The following is a 26,433-nucleotide window of genomic DNA, read 5'->3' as shown; positions in this document are numbered from 1 at the left end:
AGAATTTCTTTAAAAAAATTGCCTTCAGAGGAACTGAATGGGATTTCTTTCTTTTTCCTCTCCCCACTCCAAAAGGTCATCCAATGAGAGCCAGTCCAGTTCGCTCAGCAGGTGGCAGACCAGGCTGGGAAGTGTAAGTATTCTACAGAAATTCAATAGATGACTCCTTGTCACCTGTTAAAAGAGGCTGTATAACGCATAACTTATACAACAGCTGATTTATAATGAAGCAAGTATGCACAGATAGTTGTGGAGAATCCAAGTGGTAATTGATGTTTAAATGGCTTCATTTGAATTGGCTTTTACAAAGGGCATCTGTGCTTCCACTAAGGTTATTTAAAATAAAACTCCGGTACATGACTGAAAACAGGACTCTGAGAAATGAACGCTTTTTGAGGAAACCATAATTGCCTATAAAAATTAAAGATAATTAAAGGATCAGATGGAAAGCCACCTTTTCCATTACTGGCTAAATAGGGCTGAAGAAATTGATTTCCCAATAGGAATCAGCCTCCAACATTCTTTTTTTAACAACTTAGTTGATACTGCATGAGCAAATGGTTGGAAAAGTCAACACTGTTCTTTTATGACAATTTTGAATTTCTTCAATTTAGTCATCTCACATAGCCAAGACGCTTTCTCTCAGTTGGAGAGAGAGGAGTCTGTTTTACCTATTACTGCAGCGTCAAGCTAGTCCTTCCTTTCGCTATATGTTTGTTATAGACAGATTGTAAGAGTGCATTGTGTTTATAAAATCTTAAAGGTAAATCAAAAGAAAAACCAGGATCCATCCCACAGGTTGTCTGATATCTCCAATTCAGTCAGCAAGAAAACAACAATTCAGGGACAGGACCAGGCCAAATACCTCATGATGAGGCAACAACATAGGAAGCGTATGTGGAAGAAGTTAAAAGAAGTTCCAGAGAAGATTAGTTAATATCTGTGCAGTACTTGGAAGATCAGAAGTGTGATGTATTAAGTGTATCAAGGAGTGGCAGAGGAGCAGTGGGCACTTGGCCCACGGGAGATGGGAGTCTCTTTCAAGGGTGGGCAGCCTCCATCCACAGGTGCAAAGCTGAGTATAAGGAGAGAAGACTGAATGAACTGTTGGGGGTGAGGATGTGGAAGGCAAGTATGAGGATCAGGAAATGAGCGTAGTCTCTAAAGAACAGAAAGCAGGGAGAAAAATGCTTAAGTTGGCAGGATGCCATTGGCCTCCCTGATCTAGGGAGGAGTTTTACAGAGAACAACGGAGACTTAAAGAGGAGGAAGTATTTGGCTCAATGAAGTTGCCTTGTTTTTCACGTTTGTATTTCAACAGCATATCGGACTGCAGTTACACTAAAGTGCATCTGACATAAGGAAAAATGACAGTGTTTTTTCCAATAGAATTTTTCGTTGCAGATAGTAAGCATGCATAACTAAAACAAGACAAATGGAATTGAAAAATGTTATCAAATTCCTCAATTTGCAGTAGCATTATGTCAGCAGCTGAAAGAAGCTTTGACATAAGCGTATGGAGAGGAGAAAAAACCCAAACCAAATTTGGGAGGAAAAAAATTGGGGAGAATGACTGTTTTGAATTAACTTCATTTCTTTTTCTGTGTGTTGTGGTTTTTTCCAGGTCCAAGTCTCCTTATAGTGCTTCACCTTACTCTACAAGTTCGTCTACCTGCTCCACATCAAGATCAGGTTCTTCCCGCACTCGCTCCTACTCTCGCTCATTTAGTCCTTCCCATTCTCGTTCCTACTCGCGATTGCTGCCGTATCCAAGAAGAGGCAAAGGGAAGAGGCGTAACTATCGTTCTAGGTCAAGGTCACACGGTTATCAGCGTTCAAGGTCAAGGTCACCCCCATACAGAAGATGCCATTCACGGTCAAGGTCTCCAGTATTTAGAGGCCAGTCTCCCACTAAACAGACTATACCTCAAGGGGAAGGAGGAAGGGAGTATTTTAACAGATACAGAGAAGTTCCACCATATGATCTGAAAGCTTACTATGGCAGATCTCTTGACTTTAGAGATCCATTTGAAAAGGCAAGGTACCGGGAATGGGAAAGGAACTACAGAGAATGGCATGGAAAGTTTTACAAGGGCTATGCTGTTGGCGCTCAACCTCACCCTCCAGTAAACAGAGAGAACTTTTCTCCAGGTAGGTTTGGTCCACCTGGGACCAGACAAGAGAATTCACCATATGCTCGGGGACGTAGGGAGGATTATCCTGCTTGGCAGAGCCACCAAAATCACAATATAGCTGGAAATTACCCTGAAAAACCTTCTGAAAGAGAGAGCCATGGCATCAAGGATCCTACCAAATCAAAAGAGAAGGAGGTGAAAAATCCACTAGGAGATGGCCAAGGAAATAAGCATAAAAAGAGAAGAAAAAGGGATGAGGATGAAGGATTTCCCAATACTGAGTTGTCAGCAGGTGCGAGAAAACCAAGAGAGCCAGTTCCAGCAGAAGACGTTAAAATGGACTCCCTGTTCATGGCCCAAGCAGAGATGATGCCACCCCTGTGAGAGATGAGCCTATGGAAGCAGATTCTATTGCTTTCAAACCGATGTCTGAAAAGGAGAAAAAAGAGAAGGATAAGCCAAAAGCAAAAATTGACAAGACAAAGCGGAACGTAGAAGTGGCTGTTCCTCCTAAGACAGACAATATAATAAAACTAGCTAAAGCTTCCTCGAATGGAAATCTCCTCGAACGGAAGAGAGAAAGCAAGAAGAGAGAAGGGAAGAGAGAAAGCAAGGATTTAAAGAACCTGACTTGCTGCCCTGATATTGCTCATTTACATCAGTTATAGTGTTTGTGATTAAGTTTAGGGTTAGGGTTAGGGTTAGGGCTCAGTGTTACGGTGAGGGTTAGGTTTAGGGTTAGGGTTAACATTAGGGTTAGGGCTTATCATTAGGGTTATGGTTAGGGGCAGGGGTTAGGTTTAAGGTTAGGGTTAGGGTTAGGGTTAGGGTTAGGTTTAGGGTTAGGCTTAGGGTTATCGTTAGGGTTAGGGATAGGGTTGGGGTTAGGATTATGGTTTGGGTTTAGGGTTAGGGATCAGGTTAGGGTTTCATTTTAGGGTTAGGTTTAGGGTTAGGGTTAGGGCTTGGGGTCACGGTTAGGGTTAGGGTTAGTTTTAGGGTTAGGGTTAGGGTTTGGGTTAGGGTTTAGGGTTAGGGTTTAGGGTTAGAGTTAGGGCTGGGGTTCGGGCTGGGGTTCAGGGTTAGGGTTAGAGTTCAGGATACGGGTTAGGGTTTGGGGTTAGGGTTAGCATTAGGGTTAGGGCTTATCATTAGGGTTAGGGTTAGGGTTAAGGTTAGAGTTAGGGCTGGGCTTCAGGGTTAGGGTTAGAGTTTGGGATACGGATTAGGGTTTGGGGTTAGGGTTAGGGTTAGGGTTAGGGTTAGGGATTAGTGTTATGGTTAGGGGTTATGGTTGGGTTTATGCTTATGGGTTAGGATTTCAGTTTGGGTTAGGGTTAGCATTAAGTATTAGGATTAGGTTTAGGGTTAGGGTTGCAGTTTACTTTTAGGGTTAGGTTTCGCATTAGGGTTAGGGTGAGGTCTCACGGTTATGGTATTACGTTTGTGATAGCGTTAGGGTTAGGGCTTAGTGTTATGGTTAGGGGTTACATTGGGTTTACGCTTATGGGTTAGGATTTCAGTTTGGGTTAGGGGTAGCATTAATTTTTAGGGTTAGGGTTTAGGTTTAGAGTTGCGGTTTAATTTTAGGATTAGGTTTCGCATTAGGTTTAGGGTGAGGTGTTATGGTTACGGTATTAGGTTTGGGGTAGCATTAGGGTTAGGGTTAGAGTTAGGGTTAGGGTCATTAGGGTTCAGGTTGGGGTTCAGGGTTAGGGTTAGGGTTCGGGATTACGGTTAGGGGTCGGGGTTAGGATTAGCATCAGGGTTAGGGCTTAAAATTAGGATTAGGGGTTAAGGTTAGGGTTATGGTTGGGGTTAAGGTTAGGGTTATGGTTGGGGTTAGGGTTAGGCCTAGGCTTATCGTTGGGGTTAGGATTATGGTTCCGGTTTAGTGTTAGGGATAGGGTTATGGTTTCGTTTTAGGGTTAGGGTTAGCGTTAGGGTTAGGGCGTACGGTTACAGTTAGGGATAGGCTTAGCGTTAGGGTTAGGGTTTGGGTTAGGGGATAGGGTTAGGGTTTAGTTTTAGGGTTAGGGGTAGGGGTAGGGGTAGGGGTAGGGTTGTGGTGATGTCTTAAGATTACGGTTTGAGGTTTAGTTAGCATTAGGGTTACGGTTAGAATTAGGGGTTCGGCGTTATGTGAGGGTTAGTTTTATGGTTCCGTTTAGGTTTAACGTTAGGGTTATGCCAAAGTGTTAGTGTTACGGTTTGATGTTAGGGTTAGGGTTACGGTTTGGGGTTAGGGTTAGCGTTAGGATTTTGTTTTAGGGTGAGGTTTCGCCTTAGGGTTAGGGTTAGGGCTAGGGTTAGCTTTATGATTCAGGTTAGGCTTAAGGTTAGGTTACGGTTAGGGTTAAGTGTTCGGTTTAGGGTTAAGTGTTAGGCTTAGGGTTAGGGTTAAGTGTTAGGTTTAGGGGTAGGGTTAGGGTTAAGGTTAGAGTTAGGGTTAGGATTAGAGTTAAGGGTTAGAGTTAGGATTCAGTGTTAGGGTTAGGGTGAGGTCTTAATGTTACGCTTAGGGTTTACAGGTAGCGTTAGGGTTAGGTTTAGGGTTAGTGTTAGCGTTAAGGTTAGGGTTAGGGTTTAAGATTGGGTTCAGGGTTAGAGATAGGGTTCAGTATTGGGGTTAGCGTTAATATAAGGGTGAGGTCTTAGTGTTACAGTTAGGGTTTACGGGTAGCATTAGGGTTAGGGTTAGAGTTAGGGTTAGGGTCATTACGTTAAGGTTAGGGTTGGGGTTCAGGGTTAGGGTTAGGGTTTGGGATTAGGGTTAGGGTTCGGGGTTAGGGTTAACATTAGGGTTAGAGCTTTATGATTCAGGTTAGGCTTAAGGTTAGGTTAGGGTTAGGGTTAGGGTTAAGTGTTCAATTTAGGGTTAAGTGTTAGGGTTAGGGTTAAGGTTAGAGTTAGGCTTAGGACTGGAGTTAAGGGTTAGAGTTAGGGTCCAGTGTTAGGTTTAGGGTGAGGTCTTAATGTTACGCTTAGGGTTTCCGGGTAGCATTAGGGTTAGGTTTAGGGTTAGTGTTAGGGTTAAGTTTAGGGTTAGGGTTTAGGGTTAGGATTGGGGTTCAGGGTTAGAGTTAGGGTTCGGTATTGGGGTTAGAGTTACTATTAGGGTGAGGTCGTAGTGTTATGCGTAGGGTTTACGGGTAGCATTAGGGTTAGGTTTAGGGGTTAGGGTTAGGTTGGGGTTCAGGGTTAGGGTTAGGGTTCAGGATTAGGGCTAGAGTTCGGGGTTAGGGTTAGCATTAGGGTTAGGGGTTAACGTTAGGGTTAGGCGTTAAGGTTAGGGTTATGGTTAGGGGTTAGGTTTAGGGTTAAGGTTAGGGTTATGTTTAGGGTTAGGGTTAGGCTTAGGGATAGCATTAGTTTTACGGTTGGGTTTAGGATGGTTCGGGTTTAGGGTTAGGGATAGGGTTAGGGTTAGAGTTAGGGTTAGGTTTACGGTTAGGGTTAGCATTTGGGTTAGGGTTCGGGTTAGGGTTGGGGTTCAGGTTTAGGGTTAGGTTTCGGTGTTAGGCTTAGGGTAAGGGTGAGGTCTTAGTGTTATGCATAGGGTTTACGGGTAGTGTTAGGGGTTCGAGTTAGGGTGAGGGTTTGGTGTTAGTGTTGTTAGGATTGGGGTTCTTATTCTTGATCCTCTCTCCCTCTCTTTCTCTCTCTCGTTTTAATTACAAATTATTATTATTATAATTTATTATTATTATTATTATTATTGGTGTTATTGTTATTATTATTATTATTATTATTATTATTATTGGTGTTATTATTGTCGTTATTATTATTATTATTATTGTTATTATTGGTATTATTGGTGTTATTATTGGTAATATTATGGTATTATTGGTGTTACTATTATTACTGTTACTAGTATTACTATTATTGCTATTATTATTTTATTTCAAGTATTAAAGTCTTCTTATCTCTACCCGTGAGTTTTCTTGCTTTTGCTCTTCTGATTCTCTCCCCCATCCCATTGCTGGGGGGAGGGCGAGTGAGCGGCTGTGTGGTGCTTAGTTGCCGACTGGGGTTAAACCATGACAGGGGTCCACCACAAAGATGGTTGCCATTCTGTCACATCCTCTGAGCTAAAACTGGCTCATCCTGGGACATGGTGCCCCCCACGCACGCAACCTGCAGTCCAGAAGTACCCCTGAAAAGACCTCGACGGCCTGCATTAACACACCGGCATGCACTTCAGATGTAAACACTGCCAAGTCATCTCTTATTTGCAACAGATACGGAGGACCAAATTCTGCAAATCTAGCCTTACTTCTACTGAAACTTTCCTTACAGACAGCTCATCTTCTCTTTTTGTAAACTGTAGTGAAGACCTGTTCTAGCGCAAAGGCTTGAACCCCGCCTACGGTGAAGAAGCCCCAGTTATCTTTCCTCACTGCTGTCTTGCTTCCCAAAAATCAATCAATACCAAAAGCTCTGTATGAACATTGCATAAAAAAGCCAATAGCAAATGCTTTTACTTGCTACTAGTTTTGTCAGGGAAGGAACTAGCTTCTCCCGCTAGTTTTGCTACAGTTGCATGACCTTTAAAGACGCCACTTCTTACCTTTGCTACGCCAATACAGCCTCACAGCTCAGCAAAATCATACTGCAGGTAGGAAACCTTCACCATACAAAGACAGGCACGCTACAGGAATACGTCACTCTCAAAGAACAGACTCTTGCAACCACTCCTCCCTTTGCTTAGCAAAGTTTAGGGCGTGTTAGAAAACAACAACAACAACAACAACAAAGCAGGGTTCTCTCTCACATTTTACGGAGCCCATGATATCAGCTGTTCAACATTAAGTCCAACTCCAGCCTGAACCCCAGAATAAGAAATGCCATCTTAAAATGTCTGGAAAAAGGGAGGGCTTGGAAGCGGCAAGACCAGAGAACGTTCACGAAAGCACCGTCATGGAAGTACACATCCCTTATCACAGACCAACTGCACGGTGACCTAAGTGAGTGACGTTGTCTGCTCATTTGCAGCTCAGGGTCTCTTTTTTCATTAGCGCCGAGCACGTAGGTTGGAATTGGAGCTGAGAAGAAAACCATATGCAGTCAGTCTGGTCTCGTTCAAGTTCACATTTACTAGGAATCACAGCAGGTCCCATCTATCTCTCCAGACCCCACCACCACTTCTGTGGAGCGTCCCGAGGAGCAATAAGCGCAGAACAAGAAACCTTCCTTCAAAATAAGGCCCACAGCCTGCTCTTTCAACAGGACGCACAGAGCACCAGCTGAGAACAACCTCTGCTTTAACTATGCCTAGCTCCGCTGCCTACGTAAGGAGACCAGCTCCTAAATGATCCCTAGCCCTAAAACCACAGATCTTCCCTAGGGCAATGCTAAGGAAATACCAGAGCCCAGGGACACCTGGTCACTCAGCTTCAGTTGACGGGGAGAAGGACAGTGGACTAGAAAGAGAAAAATATGATGAGAGAAAAGATAGAGGAGCTGAGAGAGAAAGAAAGGTATGGGGAAAAGGCTAGAGAGCTGGAGAAATCAAGAGAAATAGGGATGAGGAGCCCTGCAGAGAGATGGAGGAAGCGGGGAGGGGAAGGGTCAGGGAGCAGCAGAGAGAGACAGAAGAGAGATGAACAGGAAGAAGGACAGGGACAGTGGGATACAGCATGGAAAACCGCAGTGACAGTGAGCAGGGCGGGGGGGGAGGCAGAGAGAGAGAGAAGCAGAAGGAGGGAGAAGGGAAGACAAGGACAGGGAGCGGGACATACAGGCAGAGAGAGACAAAGCAGGACAGGGAACAGGCCAGAGAGACTGTGAAAAACAGAGCGGGATGCAGACCAGGACAAAGAGACAGAGAAGAAACAACAGCAATGTGCTGCAGGGCAGAGACAGAGGAAGGCAAAAAGAGGGACAGGGAGCAGGAGGGGGGGGCAGCAAGAAAAAGACAGGGGCAGGTAGAGCGACAGGGAAAGAGGGACTTGGAGAAGAGAGGACGGGGAGCAGAACACAGCAACGGAAGAAGAGAGGTATGGGGAAGTGAAAAAAATGACACAGAGGGAAATGGGAGGGGGGGGCTGGGAGGGACTGCGATGCAGAAGAGGGGTGACATGGCCCCGAGGGGCTGGGACTCACCGCAGCTCCCGCTCTCTGCACTGCCAGGCAAATGTTACAGTTCAAGCACTTCTTTCTCTGTCCGTCTGTCCTTTCGTCCCTTCCTCTTCGGTAGCTCCACCTGCGTGCCTGTCCTCACCTCAGCTGGGCCGCAGCTGGAGCAGAGCCCGCACCTCCCAAGACCAACATGGCTGCCCAGCAGCCCCGTGCCCCAGGCCTACAGCTCCCGGCATGCCCCGGGAACCAACATGGCCGCGCGGCAGCCCGTGCCCCGGGCCTACAGCTCCCAGCATGCCATGGGGCGCGGCTTCCTGCTGCCTGGCCTGAGAGGCGGCTCAGGGCCACGCCAGGGCTGGGGCGCTGCTTCCTGGATCCCGTGGCAGCGATGGGCACAGGGACAGGCTGCCAGATCCCGGGGCCAGGTACGTGTGCGGGCTGTCAGGGTCACCCCTGCCTGGTTTTTCCCAGCGAAGCCCCAGGAGGTGCCGAGGCTGCAGCCCTGGGGCCGAGGCTCCAGGAGCCGGGCATTTCTGCGGGCGCTGCTCCCTGCCAGGCCCCACCGCCAGCTGCCGGCTGCCTGGGGCTTCTCCCCGTTGTCTCCAGCTCTGCTTTCCGCCAGCGCTGGGGGCTCCGCAGGACATCTTGCCCACTCCCCGCCACCGTGCTGACCCACGTCTGCAGCTCGTCTGTGGTGTCCACGTCAGACAGCTCATTTGGGGGTGGCAGGTCTCTCCTGAAGCACCCTGGGAACGGGGACAGAGCAAACCCCATCCCTCCCTTCCGATCTTTGTCCCCAGGGAGACCCAGTGGAGACGGACCGTGCGCTGGAGAGCGTCCCGCAGGGAGGTGACAGCCGTTGGCAGAGAGGTGCTGAGAGCCACCTGACAGCAAAGGCGTCCGGTGGCCGCAGAGCAGCCCAGGTGAGCTGTGAGTTCCCCCGTGAGAGACCCTGCTCCCAGGGAGCACCTCCCCATAGAGCAAAGGCCGTATCCAGCCAGCTGGTGCTGGGTACGGCTACCCCAAGGGGTCTTCGCAGGGGGGACGGGGTCACCTGCCTGGTGGCTCTGACACAGACATGATGAGCTGAAGCCCTGTGGCCATGGCTGGCCGGTTCAAAGTCTCCGAGTGCCTCCGCCTTTCTCCCCAGGAGTGTCCAGCCTGGGCACTTTTTCAGGGCGTGACGGATGATGTGAAGATGGATGCTGGTGCTGTCCTGGTGGATCTTCCACTTGGGCACGGTGGGCACCCCCACTTCAGAGTTGTGGTGTCTGAGATCTGGGGCCACCTGAAGAGAGAGACCTCCAGGGAGTTTGTGTTCAATGTTTTGATATCTTGGGGCTACAATGTGCTAGGGATATGGGGCGCTAGGGTTCCAGCCTGCTAGGGTTATGAGGTTTGAGGGTTATGGGAGTTTACGCGACTTAGGATTAAAGCATGTTATTGTTATGGTCAGGATCTGGGTTTGCAAGCGCTGGGTTCCTGGGGTTAGGTTGGTTTTGCCTTATGTTGTGTTCTGGGTGGTCTTTTTTTTGGAAAGTCCTTTTGTAGCTTGCTTGCGTTTTTAGGGTTTGGATAGGGGTCTTTGGTTTTTGTGTGATGTGTCTTCTGCTTGGTTTTTGCCGTCCTTGTGGTTTGTGTTGCATTTTCTGTCTTGTAACCACCGTTTGTGGTCTAATCTGTGTGACCGGGCCAGGCAGTGTCACTTCTGTTGTGGTCCAGCTCATTTCCACTGAGTCACTAGGTAGGTGGTTAGGTATGGAGGGCTTGCAGTTTGTGGAGAATGACTGCCAGACGACCGACAGCCACTTCTGGGGTGTGGGAGGAGTTCGGGTCCATAGGTAATGACTGCCGGAGGACTAAGTGTACTTCTGAATTTGTGTGGACTCCCAGAGTAATGGTGGGATGCCACCAGCGGCACAGAAGGACAAGGGCTTCCCCAAGGGTACATGGCTTGTTGGTTATTGCTTTTGAGTAAGCAACTGAGTGATTTTGAGTAAGTCTTGTGAGGGGTAGTGGACTCAAGGGGAGACCTTGTGTTCCTCATCAGTGCCTCAGGGGTTTCCTGTCATTTTTTGTTTGTTTGCTTTTTGTTTGCTGTGCTGAATTTAAAAGGCTTATTGTAGCTCTTTGGATTTCTGTCCTTAAAGGAAGTCTCTAGGATTTCTACCCAGGAGCGAGATGTCCAGAAGGGACTGTCCTTGTACACTGATGTCAGCCTTCCGCCTAGAGCACTGGCTGGTGGTGGTGTATTTTAATGGTAAGGTAACTCAAATGCATCTTAAATATACAAGCTTTGCCGTTGTTCCTGCTATGCCTGGGGGACGATTCTCAGCAGCTCATGAACAGTGTGTTCTGCTGTGCTTTACCCGTTAGAAATAATCTGTCACCAGAAATGTCTTCCTTAGTGCCTGCACAGAGCAAGAACCTCCAGTAGCAAGGGCATGCTGACCCTTGGGCAGCTTCAAAGCGACGGATAAATGTAAATAGGTTAAAAATCCAGTCCTATGGTAGCAGTGTGTGCGTCAAAGTTCACCTGACTCTCCACGCTGACTCAGCCTGTCACAATGTTTTGCGGGTAAGGGTGGATGAAGTCAGTATAAGCAGGTGTTGTAACTGGCCAGGCAGTTCATCTAAAGAAACGAAACGTTACCTTTGCTTGGAGTGCCATGCCTTTAGATATGGGGGTGTATTGCCTTTCCTTCCCTGGTGTGAGCACAGAGAACTGAGAGGTGTTTCCATCGGGGGGCGGGAAAGCCATCCAACAGTCATCACAAGCCTCAGAGCATGTGGTCCTTGATGGAGGCGTAAGTGCTTGGGACAGTTTTACTTCTAAGCCCTAAGCCTAACCCTAAAACGAAACCCTAAGCCTATCCCTAACCCTAAACCCGAACCATAATCCTAACCCCGACCCTAACCCTAACCCTAACGATACCCTAAGCCTAACCCTAACCCTAGCCCCTAACCCTAACATTAAGATAAGGCCAGGAAGCAGGACACGGCGATAGAAAAAAGAAAAGGAGAGGGAGCAGGAGAAAGAGATGGAGAGAAAGGAAAAAATAGCAGCAGGCTATAGGACAGACAGGGAGGAATTAGAAACTACAGACAGGGAGAGAGACAGAGAAAGAGAAAGCAAAAAATAGTGATGGGCTAAAGGCAGAGAGGGAGGAGTTAAAAAATGGGGGCAGGGGACTGGTCTGTGGCCATAAACATAAATGGTCATTGGCTTCTTTGACTGAACTTTCCATGAATGCCACAAGATACACTCAAGCACCCTGAGATGTCCCCTCCCTTTGCCGGCCCTGCACCGCGGGCAGCCGAGCGCCACACGGCCAAGCCCGCTGCATCTGCCCCAGGCTGTCTTGCCCTGGCTGGCTGCTGACAGGAGGGGACACCAGGTGGTGACCGCCTGGGGGGTGACAGGAGGGACACCAGGTGGTGACAGCCTGGGGGGTGACAGGACACCAGGCGGTGATGGGCCCGGGCGGTGACAGGAGGGACACCGGGCAGTGACAGGCCTGGGGGGTGACAGGAGGGACATCAGGTGGTGACAGCCTAGGGGGGTGGCAGGAGGGACACTGGGCAGGGACAGGCCTGGGGGGTGACAGGAGGGACACCAGGCAGTGACAGGCCTGGGGGGTGGCAGGACACCGGGTGGTGACAGGCCAGGGGACAGCAGGGAGACCAGCGGCCCGGGGTGGTGACAGGCCCGGGGCTGACGGGCCCCCCCTCCCCTCGGGGGCGCTTGGTGTTAGGATGAAGAGCGCGGGGCCGCCACGCCCACGTGACGCGGGCCTTTTGTCATAATGCGCTGGGTCACGTGAGGCGCGGGGGGTGGGTGCAGTGTGCCGTTGCGTGTGCACAGTGACACGCTCGCAGCGGCCCGTGCGGTTGTCGGCCAGGAAGGCCATGGCGGAGCGCCGCAGCCTCTGAGCGCCGCCGGCCCGCTCGAGCTCAGCCCGCGCTGCTTGCCCTGGCCTCCTCGGTGGAGGAGGAACCGCCGCGGGCCCTCACCTGGCACAGCGGCCGCGACGCTGTCTGCCGCGGTAGACGCCATCACGGAGCAGGCACCTCCTGGCCCCAACTACAAGTTCGCCTCCAAGCTGAACCATGACATGGTCACCTTCAACGGCCTCCACATCTCCCGGTGTGACCTCAAGCACCAGATCATGGGCCGCGAGGAGCTGAAGGCGGCCAGCTGCGACCTGCAGATCACCAACGCCCAGACCAAAGAAGGTGCGCGGGGGCGGTGGGCGCGGGGCCTCGGGCACCGCCCGGCTGGCGGCGTCGCAGACCACCCTGCGTCGGCCGTGGCCTGTGGGAGCCGCGCTCTGCTCTTTGTGGGTCATCCCCACGTAGCGTGAGTCAGGCTGGGGCCCATGCCGCCAGCATGCGGCAGGACCGGGAGGGCAAGCGGCGCTGGGCATTAAGTGGGGTGGGAAGCCATAATGCGATTCGGCCACCATCGGTAGCTGTGACTTGTGTTGGGGGCCTCACAGAGCTGTTCTTCTGTAGTTGCTGTTGTGACAACTACCTTCAGATCTGTGTTGTAGACATGGAGCTAGGCGTAGAAGAGTACGTGGTTGATGTGTGACACACGGCGCTTACAAAAGCTTTGGTTTCCTGGAATTCTTCTAGGTAAAATGAGAAGGAAATGTGGGAGCATATCTTGTAATAACCAACTTGCCAGATTTCTTTGAAATGTGGTGGAGAAAGCTGAAAGTGATAGAAATAAAAGAGATGGCTAATTTGAAGAAAAGAAACCACCTGGATTTGGTGAATTTCGTGACTTAATTTTGACTTCAACTTGTTTTACTCCACTGCATTGGAAAATGGGTTTTGCGGCTGTTGCAGAAACTGCCCACTAGCAACATTTTGGATCAGGAGCGTATCTGTGAGTTAAAATCTGTGCAGACCCTTGAAAGCCGTCTTGCGCATGAGTGTTCTCCGTATCTAAATTATACTTTGGAATTTCTTGTTAATATAACTTCTTTTCCACACCAAAGACATGGTCATTCAGATGCTATTGAGCATCATTTCATCATTCGTTTCTAACGGTGGTTTTTTTTCCTGTACTACATGTTAACCGTATCAGGGCAGTACTGAAGTTTTATGGCAGAACGTTTATGGTGGATATACGTAAGAAATGTTCTTAGAGACATCATAAATTCTTTTAAATCTAACAAATGGTGCTTGATTCTTAGAGATGATAATGGTTTCGTATTACTTAGTAGGATATTTCAGTTTGGTAATCTGCCATCTCGATAAGTTTGAATGTGATTAAAGACTTTGGGATGTGACTTTTCAGAAAAAGACTTGTAAAGTGTTTTCATTCCTTAAACATAACATTACAATTTTTTTTCCCCCCCTGTGGTTCTGTGACACTCTTACAACAGGCTTTTCTTTAAAATGTGTACTAGTGTTTTTTTTCCTCTTCCCGTTTCATGTGTTAAAACTTAAACAGAGTAGTATGTACACTGGGGTAACTGTAACTTCAGCCCTAGCCTTTAAAGTGGTTGGACCTAAAGCTTGCTGTTTGTCTACAGATACTTAAACTATTTTCAGGAGAGTGTCTGTGAAGAGCCTTAACAGCACAACGTTAGGGGTCTTAGGGATGCCACCTGACAGGGCTTGACGAGGTATACAGTATCTTTGGTTTTCAGACCATTGTTCTGATTCGCTCTGCAAAGGTAAGGGCTTTGAATATTTAAAACTGTAGGCAGATTACAGGGGATGCCTGCTGATAGTGCTTTAAAATATTCAGTCCTATCCAGCTTGTGTAAGTACAATAGAAAAAGCATTCTCCTTGGAGAGATCTTTGCATTTTAAGCTTACTCAGTCCAAGTGTCTCAGGTAGTTGTTTTTTTTTGTTTGGGCCTTATGTAAAAGGTCAGAAGGCTTTCCTCCTCTTCAGAAGACTAACAGGGTGTAAGCCAAGGCAAAGCATGGAGAGCTTCAGGCACACGCTGTTCCTGAAAGGCTTTTCAAGGCTGTCTTCCTAAGTAATTTCGTTTGGGCCTCTCTGCTCTGCAAAAAGGGAATGGATCGAACGAATTCACGTCCCTTTGGTTAATTCAAACTAGATGATTAGCTTAAGAGGGGAGATACCACTTGAGTTTGAGCCAATTCTGCCCTACTTGTGAAAGCAAGCTCAAAAAAACCCCAAAATGTCTGTGATCCAAATTCTAGCACTGCCAGTTCTGTTTCCATTTAAACGTAAAGCCCTGAGCAGCTGAGAAGTGTGGTTGTTGATGGATTAAGCTCCAAGAAACAGGCAGAGGCGGCAGGCTCTCTTCTGTGTTCTGTCAGGCTTGAGCACTGCCAGCACAGGTGACTGGTTTTTAGTTAACAGCTATGAAAGCAATGGCACAGAGTTCTCGTGCTTTAGCTAAGTGCCTGTTTGGTTGCAGGGCAAGCTAGTCAGACTTTAGAATCTGGTTTAGGCAGGTGAGACTTTGCTGTGGTTTGTTTTTCTCCAAAGATCTATGGGTTTTGTAGCCTAACGGAAGCAAAAGCAACTTTAAGCTAGGTCAGGAAAGAACCTCGTGCATTAGCAGACTCTCCTTTAGTGACCTTTGAGTCCATTTTGCTGTTGGCATTCAAACTGTTTTAAAAAAAGGAAAAAGATTTTGCTGCTTGTGTTTGATTCTCAAACCCCAAGATTTCTTGAAATATACTGTTAGTGTGTTGAGACGATGAAAGCGTGATGTTACATATAAAATTTTGCTTTTGTATCTGTAAAGGGATTCTGCGAAGTGCTACGTAATTACATATGAGCATGCATTCTTACGAATTGACTGATGTTTTTCTCTGTATTTACGTTGTTTTCAGAATACACAGATGAGAATGCCCTGATTCCTAAGAACTCATCGGTAATTGTTAGAAGAATCCCTGTCGGAGGAGTTAAAGCTACCGGCAAAACCGATGTTATGTAAGTATCCATAAAGCATTGTATTCTTTGTTAGGGGTTTCAGTGTGTTAACTTTTTTTATGGGTATTAGTTTACAGAGGCGTTCTTTCTTGTTAAAGCTGCTGTTAATTTTTGTTGGCATGGGGTAGATTTTAATGTATCTGTCCGAAAGTGGACTTACATTTTTAGGCCTGCTGGGACATGGGGGTCGAACTCCAACCATGGTAACTTTTAAGATTATTCTATTGGGTTTGTTCTTGGGGTTGATTGTTCTGAGACCCAAGTTGTAGATCCTGTTTCCTCGACGTGCAGAGATTCCTTATTATATGTGTTGGCTTTTATGGCTTTTATAGTAAAGACAGATACGCATTGTAGCGTAAACGCATACTTTGTTCCCATCTCAGAAGAGCCTGATTCTCAGTGTTTGACTATTTCTGGCATTTGGGGGGGATATGGCAGGTATTCTTACGCCCCAAATCTGGGTTTTTTGCATACTAGCTATAGAGGAAAGACCAAGGTTTACCAGTTGGCGAACGATGCAAACAAGAAGTTCCATTCGTAAGCGATTCCTATGCGTTTCCTCAAGACAATGTCTGTTTCAGGCAAGAGAAAAAGAACAGTATCCTAAAGTGTATTGCCTTTTGTGCAAGTACGATGAAGGAATAGTTAATCCTTTCCAAACTTGAAACTCAGTAAGCAGTTTAGCACATTACCAAATGTTACTAGTTATCTTGCTACGTCTGTTTTTACCCTAAGCTGGTATCTGTGCTCCGGGTTTTGGTTCTGTATTCCTAAGATTTACGGAGGACAGAGAATCAGGTGTATTGATTAAAATTACAGCTATTCCAATGCAGTGCTGACTAGAGGATTACTGCTGTCATTTATGTATTCATACAGTCCAGTTCTATATCAGCTACATTAGCATTGTTTGAACGGTCATGTTTTCCAGCCGCCTTAAAGATAGGTCTCTCCACCACAATTAGTAGATATTATTAGCTTGTGGTTTTGCCATGTCTTTCTAATGTTGGTTCTCAATAAATCAAGTAGACGGATGAGTTACACTGTGTCTCGAACAAAGAGTACAGCAGCCTCCCGGTACCCACGAGGCATCTGCAAGCAAAAAACCCTGAATTTATGTGGCTCTGCATCTCAACTTTGGGCGTATTCCTGCAGTAGTTGTTGCAGTGTTTTCAGGCACCGTCTAGTAATTCTGGACACCGCAGCACTGTGCTTATAAACATGGCCTTGTTTTGGGGGTTAATTTAAACACGTCTGCTTAGTGCTGTCTTGTCAGTGCATCCTCTGTTTCGGGCACCCTCTCCTGGTATTGTAATGCTGCCCTAAAATGAGAGGATAGATGCGGCTAGCATCAAAGGTCAGATACATACCTGTATGTATAAGGGGATAAGGAAGGAACGGCACCGCTGTTCTAGCGCTGAAAATTAACCAGGCAGATTAGCTTTCTAGTCTTTCAGCTGTGAACATTGCAGAAACAACTGGTAGAGTGGTGGATGTTTGGGAATGATGAATGTATGCTGTAATGGTGGAGAGGCCTTCAAAAATGCGTTACTCTCCTTTTAGTACGCTCTTGAAGGTAAATGTATGAAGAATCCATGCTGTGGTAATCTAAAGGATGTCCTTGTCCTTCCTCAACTTCAGGAGGTACGTGGCTGTCGTTGCGAGCCTGGTGGTGTTCTAGCAGTGGCAGGGAGCGTGCGCCTTTCTATTTGTACACCAGTTGCACAGCAGCCTTTGAATTGCCTCTGCTCATGGGACACTTTGGATGATGTGTGAATTGTTTGTTAACGACATCGATGGTTGCATGGCTGATTCATGATGAGTAGCGTGCAGATACAGATCAATGAGTATGTGGAATCTCAGCAAGTTTTCAAATTTAATAAATATTTCCTAAAATATCGTAGCATTTTCAAGATTATCTTGAAGCAAATTCTGGCAACCAAGACCTTTTTTTTTTGTCACAGGTCTCCTAAATCGCACAAAGGCCTAGGACCTGCTTTCAGGTGACATTTCTACTACTGTTTTTAGTCCATATAGCATATGTAACACATTTAGTGTTTTGGCACTTTCATGGCTAAGATATCTGAACACAGTGCTTGGGCTTCCACAGAGAAACACTGTTCTAAAGACGATGCTGCTGACATTGTTGTTATTTGTCAGATGACTGATTTTTTTCACTTAAGTAAAGGTGCACTTGGAAGTGTCTAGACTATCACTGTTCTTTCTTAGAAACTAAAGGACTCCATCTGGTACCTATTTGTAATACTAGCGATACACAGATTGGCTAAAGTTACCTTCGTATTTTGATGGTTGATTATTTATGAACACAAAACTGTAGTACAGACTTCCTGGTTTTGATACTTATGTAGCAGAGACAAACTATCTGAGGACTTCCCCTTGCACGGTCGTGTTCTATATCTGTAAGCCTTAGAGTAATTTGTGACAAAGCAGAAATGGGATTCTGGGGGGTTTTTTTAGTTGCACTGAATGTACCAAGAGACAACGGTTTATGTATATGAGTAAATTTCCAGATTCACTCGACTATCAGAACATAAAGTTTTGATGTTCAGGTTTTATAATCTGTTTTCAGTGCTTTATGTTTTTGGTACAAGTGCTGTATTTGAAGTTCTGATCACCTTTATTTCTTCTTCTAGAAGTCAAACTGAGCCAGTAAGTGGAACATTAAAAGCAGTATGTAAAAACACAATCTCACACTTTTGCTGCACGCTGCACTTAAGGTAGCCTTGGATTAATTTTCCAAACATTAACTTAATAGATTTTCCAGTAAAACATAGTATATGTTGTAAATACAATGTATTTGATTCAGCATAGTAGAAACGGAGTAATGCCATCATTTGCACAGTTCTATCTAATGTGAATATTGGTGTTTGTGCCTAGTAATGCATTGTATTTCATACTGGATATGCTAGACTATTTCCTGAACGACTTTGTGTTGTACAGATAATGTACAATCGTTTTTAGATCACGTAGGTTCAAGGTTTGCACAACTGAACATGGTTTTTGAAAATGTTATCAAAAACCACTGAGAAACCATTATTGTTAAACATGGTACTGTTTCTTACTTTTGACTTGGGGGTTCAAACAAATACCAAAACCAACATGTCCCACACGTTTTGAGGACAGTTCTGTGCAGCTAAATGCTTCCTTTTCATGTCCTTAAAGACTTGGGTATTTGTTCCTGAAACTGTATAATTGAAGCGATATTGTTTGAGTGCATAACTGAGTGCATAACTGTCTTTAATAGATTGCTGTGAATTTAAATATCGTTGCTACACAAAGTGGTATTCTAAAGTTCTACATTTGACCTTTCCGCTTTATCAGATGAAGCAGTTTAGTTTAATAGTTTGTCTGCAAATGAAAATACGTAAAACCCAGTGTACAAATTTTGGCACAAGGTTAGAGCCTGGTGCATTTGTAAAGGGTAAAATCCCTGTCATTTTTCTTAACCTCCGCCTGCAGTACGTTTTTGGATCTGGGTGACTTCAGGGCTGGATGCTGCTTTAATTTCCCAAAGGCTAAGCTTTTCTTTAGGATACTGCCACTTTGAATTTACATTTGGAAAAGGGGCAGCGTTTTTCTTCAGGTTTGAAGACACTGTCGTTCTGCTGCTAAAACAGAAATAAGTAACACAAGGAAATACTTGGCTGATTAGTTTACAAACCACACTGAAAAGAAGTTTCCTGTAGTGATGCTTCCTTTTCAAATAAATATTTTTTAAAAATCCTTTTTAGCTGAAAATTGATAGCTTCCTTACCCCTTCGACTTTTAAGCAGCTGTGAGCATTTGACAAGGGTCCCTCTCTGAGATATTCTGGAGCAATAAGTTGATCTCCAGCGGGTTTGGTTAGTTTAGCTTCTTCTCCTTAACCACATAGGCACTCTTAAGCTGTCACAGGTTTGGACTTTGTTTTGAACAAATACCAACTACACTAGGTTGGAAATGGCTCTTTCAGTGACACTCGGAGGATATAGTGCAGACTGTCAGACTACAGTAGAGGTTAACTATTGCTCTGTTTTTGATTGTAGAACTTGAATGTGAGTTTAATTTTTTGTGAACAGATTGATGACTCTTCTGCATCTATTTCTCTGGCCCAGCTGACTAAGGTACATATATATTCCTAAAAAAAAAGTGTTTGCTTTGTATTTTTAAATCTTATACTGTGATCTATAGCTGGAGAACTGTTGTCATGTGAACAAACCTTTAATTTAATTTTTAATAATTTAAAGTATTTCTTTTAACTTTAAAATGCGTGTATATTTTGATACTATCCTGGTAAAGAGTAGTTGCCAGTTTGGGAAGATAGAAGGGGGAGGACCTTATCAGCCGCAACGTAATGTTGCAGTATTGCTCATCTTCAAGACACAAAGAAGAAGCACTTCAGAAGCTGTTTACCGTTTTTCATACTTTTCGTTCATTTTGCATTGGAAACTAACACAATTTTCACAGAAGAATTTAATTGGCTGTAAGTGACGGACATTTCAGGGGGGTTTGCAAGAGCCAAAATAGAAGCGTTTCTGGAACACGGACAATTGCATGGCTATTTTTGAATTTCTAGGCGCTACAGTTATAGATCCATGCTTTGAATGCTGCACAATTTCATACACTGTAGTATATATACAGTGGACAACACAATCTAATTTGTTTGATCGCAGACGTGTAAATTGTGTAAATTGTGTAAATGCACCTAATTGTTTACAGGAAAATACTGATGCGTATGTGTGGCATATTAGCAAACGTGACCTTCTGAAACTGTTGTAATGCCATGTTTTGCTATGGAACTGCTTGCATTTTTTGCTCAACAACATGTAACTTTGTCTGGGAAAGCACTAGGGATTGCGCTTTGTGAAAAGGCGTAGTGCTAGCCAATTAAATTACTAGTCTTTAAAGTTACAAAGATTAGAGAAGGCAGGGCCTAATGCAGAGGAGCTAGTCCTTTCTTCTGAAAATAAAGGCTGGAGTTCCTTTCCCAGAAAGAAAAATCTCTTCCCACTGGTAACTTCTTCCCTCTCTCACTGCAGAAATTAAATTGTGGACATTTGGTAAGAAAAAAACAATAGTTTGGAAGGTAGCCACCAGGAGAAATTGGTCTCTGTTAGCGCTGTCCCTAAACATGTCCTTGGTTCTGTAAACTCAGGTGAAGTTTTACTCTAAAATGTGAAAAACTGTCCAAGTGGTGTACACATTTAAGCTTTTGAGAAAATGTAAGTATTTCAGAAAAATAGAGGAACATAAGATAAAGCAGCTCCAGACGGTTCCTTACTCTAACCTCCTCAGTGCAGACTGGCTTAGCATGGAGGCAATGTGTTGTAAAAAGTTTTCTGTTTTATTATGCATTAAATGCCATCTTGAATTTTGGTCTATTCCTAGTAATGTCTTGTGGGTTTTGGATGTGTTTTGTAAACGGCTTGGGTTCAAACAAATTAGTCAAGTATCTGTAAAGTCTTCTGTAAATGTTAATGGAAATGACTTCATAGATGTCGATCTGGATTATGTTACAGTTGAGAAAAAGCTGTGTATATGAAACAGCCCTTTAACAAAATGCTGAAACAAGTTGGTTGCTTTTGTGAATGAATGCATCTAAAACCAAAACCATGAGTGGTTGATCTGAATGATAGGTGCTTGAGGGTCCAAATCATTTACAGTCACTCCCTTAGACCCTGCTTGTATCTGTACTAGTGTGTAAGAAAAACATTTGAACAAATACTACTTTAAAAAAATCAGCTGGCTTCAATAATTTGAAGATCCAGTTCTGCATAACATTTATATTACAATTTGTATGTTAAAAGGACACGGTCAACTGGAAAAAAACTGCAGGTTTTGCTTATTGTAGTTAACTTGCTTCCTATGAAGAAGTTAGTGGGGGGGAACATGAAGAGCCTAAGGTTTTGAGTGCCCAGGAATGCTCTTTTCAAGTAGGTTAACAGGCACATAAACAGCCTGTGATGATGTAAGGACTCCCCAGAACATCTTTTGGACAACTCTGTTTCATATAAGCAGCTGTTTTCATGCAACCTCAGCTGGCGTTGTGCTGCTCTTTACAGGGTTGGGTGAGTGGTGTTCTCTTTGGCAGTGTGGGCTTAAATGTGTTTCTAATGTATGTGTCAAATAATTACCTGTTAAACAGACTGCCAATCTGGCTGAAGCCAATGCTTCCGAAGAAGATAAAATAAAAGCTATGATGCTACAGTCTTGCCAGGAATATGATCCAATCAATTAAGTGTTGATAATGTCAAATCTGTTCTTTGAAGATTATGGAAAAATTGTAGAGAAGTTTGTTTTAACGAGAGAGACACGTGCATACCTTTTTCTTCTTTGCCCCAAACCCTTTTAGTTACCTGAAGAAACCCTGGGGTCCACCTCCACCATCATCTGCTTGCTTTCGTTGCGGAAAACCTGGCGACTGTATAAAGAACTGCCCAACAAATGGGGTAAGACTGTGGGGGACTTCTGGTGTTCCTTAGCTTTTCATTTTTTTACCTTGGCAGTTACGTAACAAATCCATGAATACTCATATTAAGAATTGTTTCTCTTGGGGTGAAAGACAGAGGTTCATAGGGCAATGTTGCAAAGCCCTTCAAAATCCAAGGGAAACCTGGCATTATAAATGTAAACTTTTCTTTTTTCTAGGTCATAGACATTAAGTATGTCCACAGATCTTGCTCTGTGAACTTTCATGCATATTTTTATATATTTCAATATTACTGGAAATGTTTCTGGTTTTAACTCTGTTTAATGACAGTTCACAGTTTTTAGTATTTCATGTAAAACCAAGATGTTTCTGTTGACCCCATCTATTGAATATTTGTGCTCTGAATTGCGCTTTGGAGGAGGAGCGGGTTTGTATCTCTTTTCTGAGTGGATGGTGAGCTAAGGGATATTTCACCCTTAAAGAACCTGAACTTAAGCCAAAGAATGGAATGAGTTCAAAACACTGCTCAAGCCTTTGGAACATCCTGGCTATATTCATTTAGGAAAATAAGTATTTTAGTCGAGCAACCCTTATGCTGGGTAAAAGGAGAGGATTAAAGGCTTTTGCTGCTTAAAATAATCATTGAAATGTCATTTTAAGTGTGGGTCTTAAAAGGAGATATGTCTGCATTTCTTTTCTTAACAGGACAAAAATGTTGAGCCTGTTCCCAGAATTAAAGAGCACAGGAATTCCAAGGAGTTTCATGATGGAGGTGAAAGACCCCAATACAAAGGGTGCTATGCTGACAAACACTGGAAAATACGCAATACCAACTATTAATGCGTAAGTATGGAATTAATTGGACTGGCCAAAAAGTGAGCGAGAGAAACCATGCGTGCATGTCTGAGTGGCTATGCAACCAAGTTGGCCAGCATCTGTAATTACGGGGCAGGAAGCACTGTCATTGTGCTTAACCATAGAATCTGTGATACTTTTGAATATTAAAATAGGGTGGTCCTGCTGTTCGTGCCCCTGGAAGTTGGTCAAACGTGTGGTATGCTAAGAATCTGTATTTCTGCAAAACATTTCAGTAGTGTTTGCAGTGGAGTCGTTCTCTCTGAAAGCTCGTTTTGCTTTTGGTTTATGTTTCAAAGGCTTCTTGCAAAATTTAACAAGTAGCTGTTGGACTGAGATTTCCGCCCCCTCTGACTTTCATCAAATCCCATGTGTGAAACAGACTGAAGTTTTCCTGTTGCTATAAACTAAGAAAATACTGCTGTGTGCTGACAGGAGTGGCTGTTTTAAAATGCACTTGGTAGCACTTCTGTGTTTCTGTCATGGATCTCGTTTTGTAGGAAATAGACTTCTTCCATTTATAAAATGTAGTTACTTGGAGACGAACTTTACCCTGAGCCTGCAATTTACATTTACCCTCTGGCAAAGGAGAGGTGGGATTCATTTCTCTCATAGAAAATGATATAGCCAACTCTGGTGACTTACTGTGGTCTGCAACAAACGGATAGTTAGGCATTTAATCCACATTCTTCTCCACGGGAGAGTTGGTTAAAACCTTCAGAACTCAAGCCTACTAATGGTTTTTTGAGATGTCTATCAGGTTCCCGTACAAAGACAACCAGCATTACCAAGTCTTCTGGGCCCCCAAGGACAAGCAATACCCACAACTGGTGTCCTAGTTTCGGCAGGGATAGGGTTAAATTTCTTCCTAGTGCTGTGTTTTGGATTTAGTATGAGGAGAATGGTGATAACACACTGATGTTTTCAGTTGTTGCTAAGTGCCCTCCTAGTCCAAGGACAGTTCCCGTGCCTACTGACTGAGCTAGGTACACAAGATGGGAGGGAACATAATCAGGACAGCCAGCCCAGCTGGCCAATGGGGTATTCCATGCCATGTGACGTCATGCTCAGTATATGAACGGTAGGCGTGATCCAGGAAGTACCGATCGCTACTTGGTTATCGGTCAGCGCGGGTGGTGAGCAATTGCATTGTGCATCACTCATTTTGTATATTCTATCATTATTTATTATCATTATTCTCCCTTTTCTGTTCTATTAAACTGTCTTTATCTCAACCCACGAGTGTTTCTCACTCTTACCCTTCCGATTCTCTCCCCGTCCCACTGGGGGGGCGGGGGGAGTGAGTGAGCGGCTGCGTGGTATTTGGCTGCCTGCCAGGTTAAACCACGACACTGGTAAGTAACTGTAACTTCAGAATTTCTTTAAAAAAATTGCCTTCAGAGGAACTGAATGGGATTTCTTTCTTTTTCCTCTCCCCACTCCAAAAGGTCATCCAATGAGAGCCAGTCCAGTTCGCTCAGCAGGTGGCAGACCAGGCTGGGAAGTGTAAGTATTCTACAGAAATTCAATAGATGACTCCTTGTCACCTGTTAAAAGAGGCTGTATAACGCATAACTTATACAACAGCTGATTTATAATGAAGCAAGTATGCACAGATAGTTGTGGAGAATCCAAGTGGTAATTGATGTTTAAATGGCTTCATTTGAATTGGCTTTTACAAAGGGCATCTGTGCTTCCACTAAGGTTATTTAAAATAAAACTCCGGTACATGACTGAAAACAGGACTCTGAGAAATGAACGCTTTTTGAGGAAACCATAATTGCCTATAAAAATTAAAGATAATTAAAGGATCAGATGGAAAGCCACCTTTTCCATTACTGGCTAAATAGGGCTGAAGAAATTGATTTCCCAATAGGAATCAGCCTCCAACATTCTTTTTTTAACAACTTAGTTGATACTGCATGAGCAAATGGTTGGAAAAGTCAACACTGTTCTTTTATGACAATTTTGAATTTCTTCAATTTAGTCATCTCACATAGCCAAGACGCTTTCTCTCAGTTGGAGAGAGAGGAGTCTGTTTTACCTATTACTGCAGCGTCAAGCTAGTCCTTCCTTTCGCTATATGTTTGTTATAGACAGATTGTAAGAGTGCATTGTGTTTATAAAATCTTAAAGGTAAATCAAAAGAAAAACCAGGATCCATCCCACAGGTTGTCTGATATCTCCAATTCAGTCAGCAAGAAAACAACAATTCAGGGACAGGACCAGGCCAAATACCTCATGATGAGGCAACAACATAGGAAGCGTATGTGGAAGAAGTTAAAAGAAGTTCCAGAGAAGATTAGTTAATATCTGTGCAGTACTTGGAAGATCAGAAGTGTGATGTATTAAGTGTATCAAGGAGTGGCAGAGGAGCAGTGGGCACTTGGCCCACGGGAGATGGGAGTCTCTTTCAAGGGTGGGCAGCCTCCATCCACAGGTGCAAAGCTGAGTATAAGGAGAGAAGACTGAATGAACTGTTGGGGGTGAGGATGTGGAAGGCAAGTATGAGGATCAGGAAATGAGCGTAGTCTCTAAAGAACAGAAAGCAGGGAGAAAAATGCTTAAGTTGGCAGGATGCCATTGGCCTCCCTGATCTAGGGAGGAGTTTTACAGAGAACAACGGAGACTTAAAGAGGAGGAAGTATTTGGCTCAATGAAGTTGCCTTGTTTTTCACGTTTGTATTTCAACAGCATATCGGACTGCAGTTACACTAAAGTGCATCTGACATAAGGAAAAATGACAGTGTTTTTTCCAATAGAATTTTTCGTTGCAGATAGTAAGCATGCATAACTAAAACAAGACAAATGGAATTGAAAAATGTTATCAAATTCCTCAATTTGCAGTAGCATTATGTCAGCAGCTGAAAGAAGCTTTGACATAAGCGTATGGAGAGGAGAAAAAACCCAAACCAAATTTGGGAGGAAAAAAATTGGGGAGAATGACTGTTTTGAATTAACTTCATTTCTTTTTCTGTGTGTTGTGGTTTTTTCCAGGTCCAAGTCTCCTTATAGTGCTTCACCTTACTCTACAAGTTCGTCTACCTGCTCCACATCAAGATCAGGTTCTTCCCGCACTCGCTCCTACTCTCGCTCATTTAGTCCTTCCCATTCTCGTTCCTACTCGCGATTGCTGCCGTATCCAAGAAGAGGCAAAGGGAAGAGGCGTAACTATCGTTCTAGGTCAAGGTCACACGGTTATCAGCGTTCAAGGTCAAGGTCACCCCCATACAGAAGATGCCATTCACGGTCAAGGTCTCCAGTATTTAGAGGCCAGTCTCCCACTAAACAGACTATACCTCAAGGGGAAGGAGGAAGGGAGTATTTTAACAGATACAGAGAAGTTCCACCATATGATCTGAAAGCTTACTATGGCAGATCTCTTGACTGTAGAGATCCATTTGAAAAGGCAAGGTACCGGGAATGGGAAAGGAACTACAGAGAATGGCATGGAAAGTTTTACAAGGGCTATGCTGTTGGCGCTCAACCTCACCCTCCAGTAAACAGAGAGAACTTTTCTCCAGGTAGGTTTGGTCCACCTGGGACCAGACAAGAGAATTCACCATATGCTCGGGGACGTAGGGAGGATTATCCTGCTTGGCAGAGCCACCAAAATCACAATATAGATGGAAATTACCCTGAAAAACCTTCTGAAAGAGAGAGCCATGGCATCAAGGATCCTACCAAATCAAAAGAGAAGGAGGTGAAAAATCCACTAGGAGATGGCCAAGGAAATAAGCATAAAAAGAGAAGAAAAAGGGATGAGGATGAAGGATTTCCCAATGCTGAGTTGTTAGCAGGTGCGAGAAAACCAAGAGAGCCAGTTCCAGCAGAAGACGTTAAAATGGACTCCCTGTTCATGGCCCAAGCAGAGATGATGCCACCCCTGTGAGAGATGAGCCTATGGAAGCAGATTCTATTGCTTTCAAGCCGATGTCTGAAAAGGAGAAAAAAGAGAAGGATAAGCCAAAAGCAAAAATTGACAAGACAAAGCGGAAAGTAGA

The sequence above is a fragment of the Calonectris borealis genome, chromosome 7 (assembly GCF_964195595.1).
Source record: "Calonectris borealis chromosome 7, bCalBor7.hap1.2, whole genome shotgun sequence".
Lineage (NCBI taxonomy): Eukaryota > Metazoa > Chordata > Aves > Procellariiformes > Procellariidae > Calonectris > Calonectris borealis.
Note: the sequence above shows the minus strand (reverse complement) of the source record.